This window comes from Periplaneta americana, chromosome 1 (genome assembly GCF_040183065.1).
Source record: "Periplaneta americana isolate PAMFEO1 chromosome 1, P.americana_PAMFEO1_priV1, whole genome shotgun sequence".
In the NCBI taxonomy this organism is placed as follows: domain Eukaryota; kingdom Metazoa; phylum Arthropoda; class Insecta; order Blattodea; family Blattidae; genus Periplaneta; species Periplaneta americana.
This window is the reverse complement of record NC_091117.1, coordinates 146,106,971-146,120,393: the sequence shown is the minus strand read 5'-3', so window position 1 is coordinate 146,120,393 and position 13,423 is coordinate 146,106,971. Positions and strand designations below refer to the sequence as shown.

Below are 13,423 nucleotides of genomic sequence, written 5' to 3'. Positions count from 1 at the left end.
GTATTTAAGGTTTATCTCCAATAGCTTTTGTATAAAACTTATTTTTGTAAAATTAAAACTTAAGAAGTTATTAAGTATTTCCATACTTATTGTGCACTCTGTATATATAACTATACATACATTCCTTTACTTATTTTTACTTAATTAGTCATTAATTCATCCATTCTTTTTTCACCATTTTCCACTATCGTCATATCTCCCCAGTAATGAACAAATTTATTTTGTTCAAAACGCCTTTAAATATAGAGTAATTTTATCTCCGCTCCCAGACGTGTCTCCTTTGTATTTGTCTGTGTGTAAAATATAGCTCCGCCTCTATAGTACAGATGTGAATCGTTATCATAATATTCCTGTGACGATCTGTAGCATGTTTATACAACGCTTCTCCCTGTATTATGGCTAGAAGTTAATGAACTCAGGTATGAAATATGTTACAACGTTACATTTTACAAAACTCTAATGAGATTAATGTTTGATGAAATTTTAATATGATATACTGTTCACTCTTCCATATGCAGAACTCGTAAGAGTTTGTTACAAGCATTATGTATTAAACTTTTGCTTTAAACTACAAGGGCCGTATTCATAGACATTTTTAGCGCTGGCTTTCGGTGGATGACTAGCGTTTATCGTATTCATAAACCAGTGTTAGCGATAGGATATGATTTGAATTCTGTACTAGTAACCAGTGGATAGCCGGGGCTAGCTTAGTACGCTCGTAGCGCGTGCTGCGAAATGTCTATGAATAGCATCCTAAGGGTTGTTCTATAATGATGATTCTATAATATATCGTAGAGAGAAACTGTGAAATTATATTCATAGGACAACCAATATACTTTGAAAAAACCTACATCCTTCCATTCTTATTTACTACTAATCTCACAAAAAGTACTAGGACTCAAATCCAAGCTTCTGTAATAAAAATCATCTCATCTGACTGAGATATAGTTGTGTTTTATTTGAGAGTCTCTGATTCCAACCTCGAGCTGGCAATCTTGAATTTGGTCGTGCTTTTTCGTCAGTCCTTTCTCTAAAGAAATAGTACCTAATTAAAAAGAAACCTACGCTGGTTTCAAATTCCTTTTCAGTACTAACGTACCATTACATCGTTTATCGGCATTGAAACGAATCCACGATTATTCGTCTCGGAAAAATCGTACCGCGACAAATCGTCCTAAACTATTCGTCATAACGCGTTTTGGTGCCGCTACAAGATTTGTACCGCGACAAATCGTTCCAAAGCATTTGTCCCAACATGTTTTCATCCCACGTTTATGCCAAATAAGACATAAATGTTTTCACAAGTATTTATTAATGCACTGTTGAGTGAAATAAAACATTACGTAATACAGAGTGATTCACATAAAACTCATGATTTTAATTATGTTTTTATTTTAACAAGAAGGATGCTAGTAACGTTGTATTGCGTCTTAAATGTACATAATCTCTGGAAGATTACTTTACCTTTAATAAAGTGCTGAAAATGCCCTCCGTCCGCCTCAAGGCATAGCTGAACTCGTTCCATGTTTCTGGCGTTCGCTGGAGCACTCAGTTGTCAATACCATCGATTTCGCTTATGATGTTCTCCTTCAGATCGTTCAAAAGTTCGAGGGTGTGTAGCGTAGACTGTTCCCTTCAGCTAACCCCACAGGAAAAAGTCTGGTGAGGTCAAGTCCGGTGATCCATTCTATTTTGTCCCTTCCTTCCCTATGCTTTGTGTACAAATATCCTTTCCAAATCAATTTGGTTTTGCCTTTATGAGATATGGTGAGACGTGGATGTTCCATGATGTTTAACCAGTTTTTACAACAAATGTTGATATTCTTTTAAATTTTCGTCTGTTGTTAAGCAACTGCTAAAGATTATTGCTAGATAATTTCTTAATTATTGAAATTTCTTTATTATTAATATTTATTAATTATTAAAATTTCGCAATGGGACAATATACCGCCGTACGCCGTAGATTCAGGACGAAATATTCTTGGAACAATTTGTCGTGGGACGAATTATTATTCTTGGGACGAATAATGGCGGTACAAACTATATTCTTGGGACGAAATGTCGCGGTACGTATTTCCCGGTACGATTTGTCGGGCATCTCACTGGAACACATACCGACGGCCCACTTCAAAACGGAAACTCAAAATTTAAAATTTTGAGAAACCTGCATTTTAAAGCTTTATGTTGCTATGGAAAATCAAAAGATCGTTGAAATAACTCTAAATTATGTTACTAAAGTTTCATATACTATAACTTTCAAATTAGTGCGTGTAAATTTGGTTTTTTGACAGCAACATGAAGCTTTAAAATTCAGTTTTCTCAAAACTTTAAATTTTGACGTACTTCCCTTTTGAACTGGGCCGTCGATACATAGTTGAAAACTGTTATATCAAAGCAATAAGTAAATGAATAATGCAAAGGAGTATCACATACTTTTTCAGCATATTTGATGCAATCAATATAAGCTGTTATTTGAAGTAAATTAGTGAGAACTTAAATTTTAGAGATCAATTTCTACGTCTAATTGATCCTTATTAGAATTCATTCATTCATTTAGTGTTCTGCCCAAGGGCAGGTCTTTCACTGCAAACCCAGCTTTCTCCAATCTTTCCGATTTTCTGCCTTTCTTTTCGTTTCCTCATATGATCCATATATCTTAATGTCGTCTAACATCTGATATTTTATTCTGCCCCGAACTCTTCTCCCGTTCACCATTCCTTCCAGAAAATCCTTCAGTAGGCAGTTTCTTCTCACCCAGTGACACAACAAATTCCTTTTCCTCTTCTTGATCAGTTGCAGTATCATTCTTTCTTCACCCACTCTTTCCAACACAGCTTCATTTCTTACTCTCTCTGTTCACTTCACACATTCCATTCTTCTCCATATCCACATTTCAAATGCTTCTATTCACGTCTCTTCACTTCGTCATAATGTCCATGTTTCTGCACCATACAATTCCACACTCCATACAAAACACTTCACTAGTCTCTTCCTTAGTTCTTTTTCTAGAAGTCTGCAGAAAATGCCATTGTTATCCTCCTTTTGACTTCCTGGCAGCAGCTCATGTTACTGGTACACACCCTAAATATTTGAAGCTGTCCACTTGCTGTACTGCCTCATTTAAAATTCTCAAGTTTATCTTCTGTATTTTTCTTCCTATGACCATGCTCTTCGTCTTATTTGCATTTATCTTTATCTCATACTGCTCACAGCTGTCATTTAGCTCCAGTAGTATATTCTTTAGTATAATTTCCTCTTCTGCTAACAACGCCACATCATCAGCAAATAATATGCATTTTATTCTTCTTCCTCCTACCATCACTCCTCTCATGTTCTGAAAACAGTTCTTTACTAAATTCTCCAAGTAGATGTTAAACAGGATAGGTGATAAAGGAATCCTTGACGTACTCCTCTCCCAATTTCAATTAGGATTATTATGTGTTAAATATTTCATTTTATACAGGGACATCATTTTATTTTTACTTCAATTTTTATTGTACCTGAGTTTTTTAATGTACTTTCACTCCCATCCCTTCTACTAAGTAAGTTCCAACTCCACACAGAACCAAGACCGCAGATAGTAAGCAGTACTGAGTTACTGAGTATAGTACGTTCCAGAAATATGTTCGCGTTTTCCAGTGACGTAAGAGCTTTCAATATTGAATCATATTTTCGCAGAGGTACTGTCCGTTTGCCTACGTCGCATCCCGATTTCCCCCACCTGCTTCTGCTCGCCCCTCTGTAATAGCTGGGCTGTCTTAGCTCTTTTCTGAAAACATTAATTTCTCTTAGGAATTGGAAGTTTACGTAATATTATACAGCTGTTTAATTTAACTTAAATAAAAGGGCCTCGTTAAGTAATTAACTGTCACGTGATTTCCTCCCTTTCTACAATCCTGCGGCATAACCACTTGGACGGATAGTAGATAGCATGTCTGAGTAATTTTATATTTTCGGGTCGGGCAGAAGTGAAGATTGAATTTACAGTACGTAGAGTAGGTACAGAATTATTTCAACATGAGTTACTAGTACGAAGGACGAAACTGGCAATTGGAATTAGATGCAATAGTCTATAGTGCGATGATATGCACAAAAGAACTGAAGCCTGTATCGAAATGAACGGCCACCATTTTCAAAATTGTGTTTAAATATTCATATTATGATTATTTTTCAATTTAACTTCTTTCTCTATATTGTACGCTAATGTGCTGTAGACAGTATAATATACACTGCATAATGAATACGTTCGCATGGATAACTCACTTCGTGAGTAAAAACACTTATTCTTAATACAGTACTGTACTTTGATTAAAGAAAAACCTAATGAAAATTATCAAACTCAAAATCGCGATATTTCCTAGTTCACGTAAATGGATGAACTACTTTTCTTCCTTCCTATACCTAGTAGAGTGATTTGTGTTTTACGCCAGTATCATCGAACTCCAGTCTTGGAGGGGGGAGCAAGCGGTGTTTCCGGTTCTCTAAAGGTATAGACAGGTTAATATTAAAAATGTTAGTAAAAATAAAATGAAGTCCCTGTATAAAATAAGATAGTGGAACTTTTGCGTGTTTAAGTGTGATTTGTAGAAATGTCAGATATGATTAAATACACATACTACAAATAAATATCACTGACTCAGATTTTACTACAACTTTGACTAATGCCATTATCATTATCACTGATTTTGAAAGTAATTTAAAAGGACGGAGAGATCAATACGCTTTCATTGGCGTAGTGAGTGGAGTCGCAAGTAAAATTCTCGATTATTTCTCGTTCTCAAACTGTGTTTTTTGTGAATTTCAGTACATAATAATTACTCGTAACGAAACATAGAAGACAGCCTTCCGAAGCACCACCCAAGAATCATGTATAAATTACCGAGTTTCTTATTCTCATATATCTGTATTATTATATCATTGTTTCTCAATAAGTGTGGTTAAAGGCATAGCTCAGGAGGCAGCGCGTTTGCCTACTGACCCGAGACTACGCTCAAATATAAGTTTAAATTCTACTTGGGCTGATTACCTTCTTGCATTTATTCCGAGATTTCCCCTAACGGTTTGACGAATATCACGTAATCCCATGGCGAAAGCTGGACAATGTAAAGTTCCATATGCATTTTTGAGCTTAACGAGAGTGTCATTTTAAAACTTAGTCTAAAACCTTACTGAATTTCCTTTACAGTTCTGCCAAGGGATGACATTATCATTATCATTATCATCACCATCATTATTATATTATTTTTTTTCTTTTACTTACGCTTTTAGAGAACCTTAGGGCCGTATTCATAGACATTTTAGGGCGGGCTTCAGGTTGATGATCAGCGAACTAACGTTTTTCGTATTCATAAACCAATGTTAGCGATATTATATGATATGAATCCCGTACAAGTAATCAGTCGATAGCCGGGGCTAGTTTAGCACGCTCGTAGCGCGGGCTAGCGAAATGTTTATGAATAGCACAGAGTTCATTGTCGCCCTTACATAAACCAGTCATCGGCCCCTATCCTGAGTAACAATAATCCAGTCTTTAACATCATATCCACCGCCATCAAATCAATTTTAATATTATACTCCCATCTACGTCTCGGCTTCCTCATAGGTCTTTTTCCCTCCGGCCTCCCAACTAACACTCATTTCTGGATTCGCCTATACGTTCTACATGCCCTGTCCATCTCAAACATCTGTATTTAATGTTCCTAATTACGAATTCCTAGTTCCTCGTATTTCAGGTGAAGAATACCATGCTTAAAATAATAATAATAATAATAATTATTATTATTATTATTATTATTATTATTATTATTATTATTATTATTATATTACCACTATCACTTCCACTACCACTAGTCCACACCTGTGGAGTAACCGTTAGCGAGTCTCGCCGCGAAACCAGGTGGCCAAGGTTCGATTCGCGGTCGGGGGAAGTCACCTGGTAGAGGTTTTTTTCCGGGATTTTCCCTCAACCCAATATGAGCAAATGCTGGGTAACTTTCGTTGCTGGACCCCAGAGTCATTTCATGGGCATTATCATCATCTCATTCAGACGTTAAATAATCTAAGATGTTGATAAAGCGTCGTAAAATAACTTACTACCACTTCTATCACCACCACCACCACCACCACCACCACCACCACCACTATTATTATTATTATTATTATTATTATTATTATTATTATTATTATTATTATTATTATTATTATTATTATTATTATTATTATTATTATTATTATTATTATTAGGATAGCAACATAGCGTCAATAATAATTAAATAAAAACGATGGAACGTATTCATAGTCTTACCAGGGTTCTAAGAAAATCAAGTAAGCGTTAAAAAATAGACGATTATTTTAAAATTCACCAAATTATCAACTGTAAAAAAGTATGCCAGGACAAACTGGGTTGATACACTGTTGTCTCAGAATCCAGATACTTACAACTTTGTGCTTTGCTGCTGTTGCCGCCGTGCATCATGGTGATGGTGATGGTGATGATGATGATGATGATGATGATGATGATGATGATGATGATGATAATGATGATGATGATGGTGATGATGATGTTAGTAGTAGTAGTGGCGTGAGAGTAATGTTAATGGCGTTGATGATGAAAATAAAAGAATAGCGAATAAATGATGGCAGCGAAAATATGACTAACAGAATAAAATCTGACTCGAAAAAGCCTTCGTTCACCGCACTTCTGAAATTTGAAAACGGATCTCCGTAGTGAAAGACCGTCATAACAGAACCTCAGTGAATTTAGAATGAAAGAGTAAGTCGAAGTACTCTAAAGTACATGCCGCACAATCGTTTCGTCCATAAGAAATATTTTATGAGAATTTCAAGCCCAATTCCTTTCGTGAGAATATTTCAGCTTATTGCCTGAGCTACTTCCTCTCAGACACAGAGCAGTCTGAAGGGTTCCACCTCAGAGACTCAAATGAGCCACTAGCTAGAGTGCAAAGTCCATGATATTTATGAGACATAAGAAAGCCTTGCGTCTGGGCGGCGATCGTGTCTGAGGGGTGGAGAGCAGACAGCTCAATCTGGGCAAACAGTCTGCAGGACGGGTCATTCATATGTAGAGCAAACAAACGTCGTGCAGCAGTTGCAGCCATATTCACAAAAATCTAGAATTCGCCATCCACCATCCTTTGTTTTGTTTTCTTTTTATAATTTCGCCTCATAATCTCATGCTCATCTGATACACATGGAGCATAAATCTTCAAGATATTATTCATGGCAGCATTAGCTATATTCGCATACGCTTTATATACAGTTCTTTCTAAATTGTATCTTTTTACTTCGACGTACTATATTATTTTCTTTATGTACATTGTATGTCATCAGACTCATTTTCTTGCAACCTCTTCTTTCAACTTTTTCTTTTCTTTTCTTTAATACGAGTACTTTTTTCGTTTTCCTGTTTCATCTTCTCTTGCTTGCCGCTCCGCTTTCAGTCTCCCGCTTCGTTTAATCCATATTTAATTTCTTATATCATCTTCACTGCCTTTTCCTTTTCATCTATTAATCCATCCATCCATCCAACAAACGATCCATTCATCCATCCATCCATCCAACAAACGACCCATCCATCCATCCATCCATCCATCCATCCATCCATCCATACAACAAACGACCCATCCATCGAACAAACGATCCATCCATTCAACAAACGATCTATCCATCCAACAAACGATACATCCATCGAACAAACGATCCATCCATCCAACAGACGACACATCCATCCAACAAACGATACATCCATCCAACAAACGATACATCCATCCAACAAACGATCCATCCATCCAACCATCCATCCATCCAACAAACGATCCATCCATCCAACAAACGATACATCCATCCAACAAACGATACATCTATTCAACAAACGATACACCCATCCAACAAACGATACATCCATCCAACAAACGATCCATCCATCCAACAAGCGATCCATCCATCCAACAAACGATCCATCCAACCATCCATCCAACAAACGACCCATCCATCCAACAAACGACCCATTCATCCAACAAACGACCCATCCAGCCAACAAACGATACATCCATTCATCCAACCATCCATCCAACAAAAGATCCATCCATCCATCCATCCATCCAACAAACGGCCCATCCATCCATCTAACAAACGATCCATCCATCCAACAAACGATACATCCATTCATCCATCCAACAAACGATACATCCAGACAACAAACGATCCATCCATCCAGCCATCCATCCATCCAACAAACGATACATCCATTCATCCATCCATCCATCCGCCCACCCACCCACCCATCCATCCATCCATCCATCCGTCCGTCCGAAAATATAACGGCACAACCAAAATGTAATTATAGATTATGTTTTAAAGTTTCAAAGTCAAAAATAAGCGTAGGATATTTATGGGCTAGGAAAAGAGTAGTAATAGCGAAGTCGAAAAGTAGTTTGATATCGAGAACTGTCTAGTAATGGGAGTAAAAAGAAATGTTGAACTAATTAATGACTGAAACAGAGGATAACTAAGTCCACTTAAACACGTTACTTAATACGAGTTGAAATCTGTTGTGTTACTGTGTTTATGCCAAAGAATCAAACAGTACAGATATACTACATTTCAAAGGGAAAGGGAAAGGGAATCTGTATTCAAGTGACTTGAAAGCGTTGGATTTACATGCCAGAGTGTCGGTTTCAAATGTAGGTGAATTTAAATGAAATTGTTAGTAGGAAAATAATATCGTGACTGACTTCGCATTTTATTCTATCGTCTTCATTCCTCGTCTTATCGTCCCTAACAGTCTGTACTCTGTGAATTTTGTGAGGTTTACAATAGATAAAGAGGAAGCAGATAAATTTTTTCTTCCAGAATTTGGAGTTTCTTTGTCAGTTACATTTTCATTGTCATCAGGCTATCATTTTATCGACTCTGAAATAGACACTTCGTTAAGTAAATTTAGGTTATGAACAGAAATGTTCCTAAATATTCGTTATATACAGGGCATTTCATAATTTCTATTACAACCATATAGGGACTAAGTAGATAAAGTTTTCATTAGGAACCCATGTCCGGAAATGTATCGTTTCGATGCAAAATAAGTTTGAAGATCGAATCGATTTCACATCTCCCACTTCACTAGAGACAATGAGTTCTTGCCAGTGTGCACAAGAGTACCGCCTAACGCGTCCCAGGTACTGACTATCCTGCAGGAGGTAGGCTACTGGTAGAGTTATGTGAAGATTTGCCACTGACACTACGTCAGAAAATGTGGTTCCAACATGATGGCGTACCCGCGCACTTTTCACTTGCCATCCGCGAACATCTCCACCAAACATTCGGGGAAAGGTGGATAGGTCGAGTTAGTCCAACTCCTTGGCCACCACGGGCGCCAGATTTAACTCCTCTTGACTTTTTCCTTTTGGGCCACATGAAGAACCTTGTTTATGAGACTCCTGTAGAGTTTGAGAAAGATCTTCATTGTCTCTAATGAAGTAGGAGATGTGAAATCTATTCGATCATCAAACTTATTTTGCATCGAAACGATACATTTCCGGACGAGAGTTCCTAATCAAAACTTTATCTACTTAGTCCCCTCTACAACCCCTAGAAGTTTGTAATCGAAATTATGAAACATACTGTATATAAAATAAATTATACGTTATAAATTTTCATCCATTATTTCGGTTTCCCGCGATGTTACATAATTTCCTCTTTATCTCTGTATTATCATATATATTGTTGAAAGATGTATTTATAATTTTACTCATGTACTTTCTGTTAGTGTTGTGTGCTGTAGCGTCACGATTAAGGCACTGCACTGAAAGCTAGAAGGTCGCGGGTTCGATTCCCAATGGGGTCAAGGATTTTTTTCCTTTCGGTCGCACTATGGCCCTGGAGTTAATTTAACCTTTCACAGAAATGAGTACAGGGATATAGGCTATCCTTGGGAGAAAAGACGAAAAAGAACTTAGGACTAATAACTCTACTGCTACTAATACCGATTGTTTGTAACGATGAGAGACAACCTCTGGGGACCGCCATTCCCCGTATTAGAGTACCTCTTTATCTTAACTTTTAACTTTTACTTCCTGCTAGAGCTGTAATGACAAAAAGATTCTTGAGTAACTTTTCCATTGAGCATTTGCATTCTCCTTTTATAGTTTAATTGCCGTGACCATTATCACTATGTTTTTCTCTTAACGTTTATAAAATGCCTATAGTACAAAATGTACTACAAATAAAAAGTTTCGAATTATTTTGAAAATTCTATGAGCTTTATAATGGACAATCCACAGTACGAAAATTTCATGCTAGTATTTCGGTTTCTTCTACAATTATTATTATTCCATTAATACCGTATTATAACTTCACAGCGTCTGAATTTCTTCTTCAGTTGAAAATTACTACAAAATTAAAAAGTTCTATGATAGTCATCACAATTATTAAAAGGTTTATGAGAGAATTTTCCCGCTTAAATTTCAGTTCCTCCTATTGCTATTACTTCATGAAAGATCCATTATCGGTAGATCATAACCTTATATTTTCTTATGATTTTTTTTCTTTTCCTAAAAATAACGTCAAATGGACAATTGTATAATAATATCAATATTTTTATACTCATGTTGATTAAAACATTTATAACTGAAGATTTCTTTCCACTCTTTTCATCTCATTAAAGCACCATTATTATACAGTTTATTAGTTTTTCTAAGTGATGTTAAATGGAGAATTATAAAACAATATTATAATTCTATGATAGTCATGAAGATTAAAACTTTTATGAAAGAAGTTTTCTTCTAAGATTTCCATTTATACTACTATCATCATTTCATCAAAGCTTCATTACTGCCATATCATAAACATATAGTTTCTTGCAAATCCTCGAAATTATTCAAATTATTCATATAGTTTCTTGTATTTTCTGTTACTAAATATGACATTAAATGAAAAATTATAAAATAATATTCATACCTACGGTATGTAAGCATTCATGAGATACTTTTTCCTTTTGGATATCGGTTTCTTTCACTAATGTCATTTCACCATTATTTCCATATTACAACCTTACTGGTTCTTTTCTTTTTTTCTAGAGCTGAAAATGTTTTTAAAAGGAGAATTGTAAATAGTACCAAAATCTGTGATATTTATGATTTAAACATTTAGGCTATACTAGAAGTTTTTTTACTAAGATTTGTTTTCACTGTCACAATAATAATTATTCTTTATTCTTGTATTGTTTTCTTCTCGTTTCTGACAAAATATGTCTGTCAAATATTTGGGAAGATACTACAAGCTTGGATGGACAGAAAGCTGGAAGATAATATTTCTAACATTGTTTTAGTTTCTAGGGGGACGACAAGTGTGCTCAATGTCGCCCATTTTATTTAGCATTTATATTGATGATCTTCTAATAGAAAGGAAGAAAATTTTGTGAACTGAAGGTATCTTAATAGGACAGAAGGATAAGGTAAAATGTGTTTTATTTTAGATGGCATAGCATCAATGTCAGAATCAGAAAATGATATCCAAATGTAAACATTATGTTATATTTCAAATACTTTTTTCTTTTAATTTGAAGCCATATGCAGAACCATCAAGAAAGTGCTGGCTCGTAAATTGAGAAAGGAAACAAAGCTAAAATTTTACAAAACAATGGCAGTACCTCACTGTTGTATGAAAGTAAAACATGAATGGTTAAATCAAGAGAGAATAAGAAAATATAACCAGCAGAAATGCTCTTGCTACGGAATGTGAAAGAATGTACAAGAGTGGATAACATTGTAACGAAACATTTGAACAAGATTTGGATATATAACTTAGTATATAGTTTGGAGGACAAAATAGCAGAATTGCAGAAGAAATGAACTAAGCATCTCATACGATGGACAATGAAAGAATGCCGAAGAAAGCTTTTCTGTATAAGTCGAAAGAAAGTCGAGATTTTGGACGACTCCGTAGAAGATGGATCTCACAACTACGCTGGAACGCCATAACAGCCTAACCCCGGTTCATTATTATTATTTTTTTCCATCCCATGCACGTTCTGTTGGTGTTCAATGTACATTTCTGAAGAACGTATTTAGATTAAAGATATGTTTAACAAAAATGAGCCGAGACCAATGTATTATAATTCATATTGTGATACTTATGTTCAACAAAGCTGTTCTGTGAGAGGTTATTTGCTATTATTCTGTTTATCCTACTAATATTATTACTTCTCAATTATCGCTACATTCATATTATCAGTTTTTTAATGTTGTCAGAAAGAAGAGAATTGGTTGGCCATAGAAGCTACGAGGCAAATTTTCCCAAGATGGTTTGAATTTTCTCTGGAATCTCATTCGACAATTGCTCCATTATCTCCACATTATGAAATTACCTTTTCTGAGCTATAGGATATTTGTAATTTTAAGCCACAAGGAAATATTACCAAATGATTGGCAAATCAAGCAATACAAACTCAACAGATTTAGCACCCTTCATATTTCTGGTGGTATGTTCCTGATGATGAAAGCTGTAGGTAGTTTCGAAACGTTATAAATATTAAATTCCAAAATATGGTTGAAGTTCCTGAATTATTGTTCACGATCCCTTTCCTTGCAATGCTGAAATTCCATAAAATATTAGCACTTACCTTGGCACCAAACCTCAGTGGCAGGCCGTTGCTGGGATATCGGTTTCTCCTACCATTGACATTGCTTCATTATTGCCGTGTTATCTTCTTATTGTCTCTGAAATTAAGAAAAAAGAAGTACTGATTACTCTGGCTATGTTCTTGCAATTACTTTGTCTTCCATTGCCACAATAAATCCGTCAAAGATCCATGGCTTCATGAAAAAATCTAACTGAAAATAAAAATTACCAACTATTTTTGTCATCATCTAGCCTATTTCATATTTATCGTAATATTATCATCTAATTGCCTCCTAATTATATCCTATAATACGACTGCTGATAGTTTTCTATCAATTAAATTGAGCGTAACGAGCGATTGTTGTCATGACAATTATTTCGAGACCTGAGGTCGAGAAATAATTATGTAATGACAGCAAACATGAGTTTAAAAATCGAAACTAAATTACCTGAGGATAACTATTATCACGAATTGTATTCGGAAAAATAATCCCAACGCGAACAACTGTAATTCTGGACAACTAAACATTCGAGGTTATAATAATAACAACACAGTCTAGTATAAAGTCACGAAGCTTGAGTAGATGAGGGTACTAGAAACAATAGAGTGTGCAGGTACTACTTCGCATAGTCTGTAAAGAGGCGATAGTAACGATTCTAGTGGTTAGCAACTATCTATGGATGCATATTTACTACGTATTGAGTTTCGTGACATATTTAAATTGTGATAATAAGATCAAGAAAAACAATCGAATCAAAGCAGAAATGATAAGAATAAAAGCTCCTT

At 35.5% G+C, this 13,423-nt stretch overlaps 1 protein-coding gene across 1 annotated transcript in view; it reads right to left on the bottom strand.

Annotated features, from left to right (window-relative positions):
• Positions 1 to 12,735, bottom strand: part of LOC138701838 (uncharacterized) — a 359,272-nt gene extending 346,537 nt beyond the window's left edge. The window contains exon 1 of the mRNA XM_069829140.1: positions 12,638 to 12,735. The gene's annotated coding sequence lies outside the window, so the exon portion shown is untranslated. The remainder of the gene's footprint in view (positions 1 to 12,637) is intronic.
• Between the last annotated feature and the right edge of the window lie 688 nt (positions 12,736 to 13,423).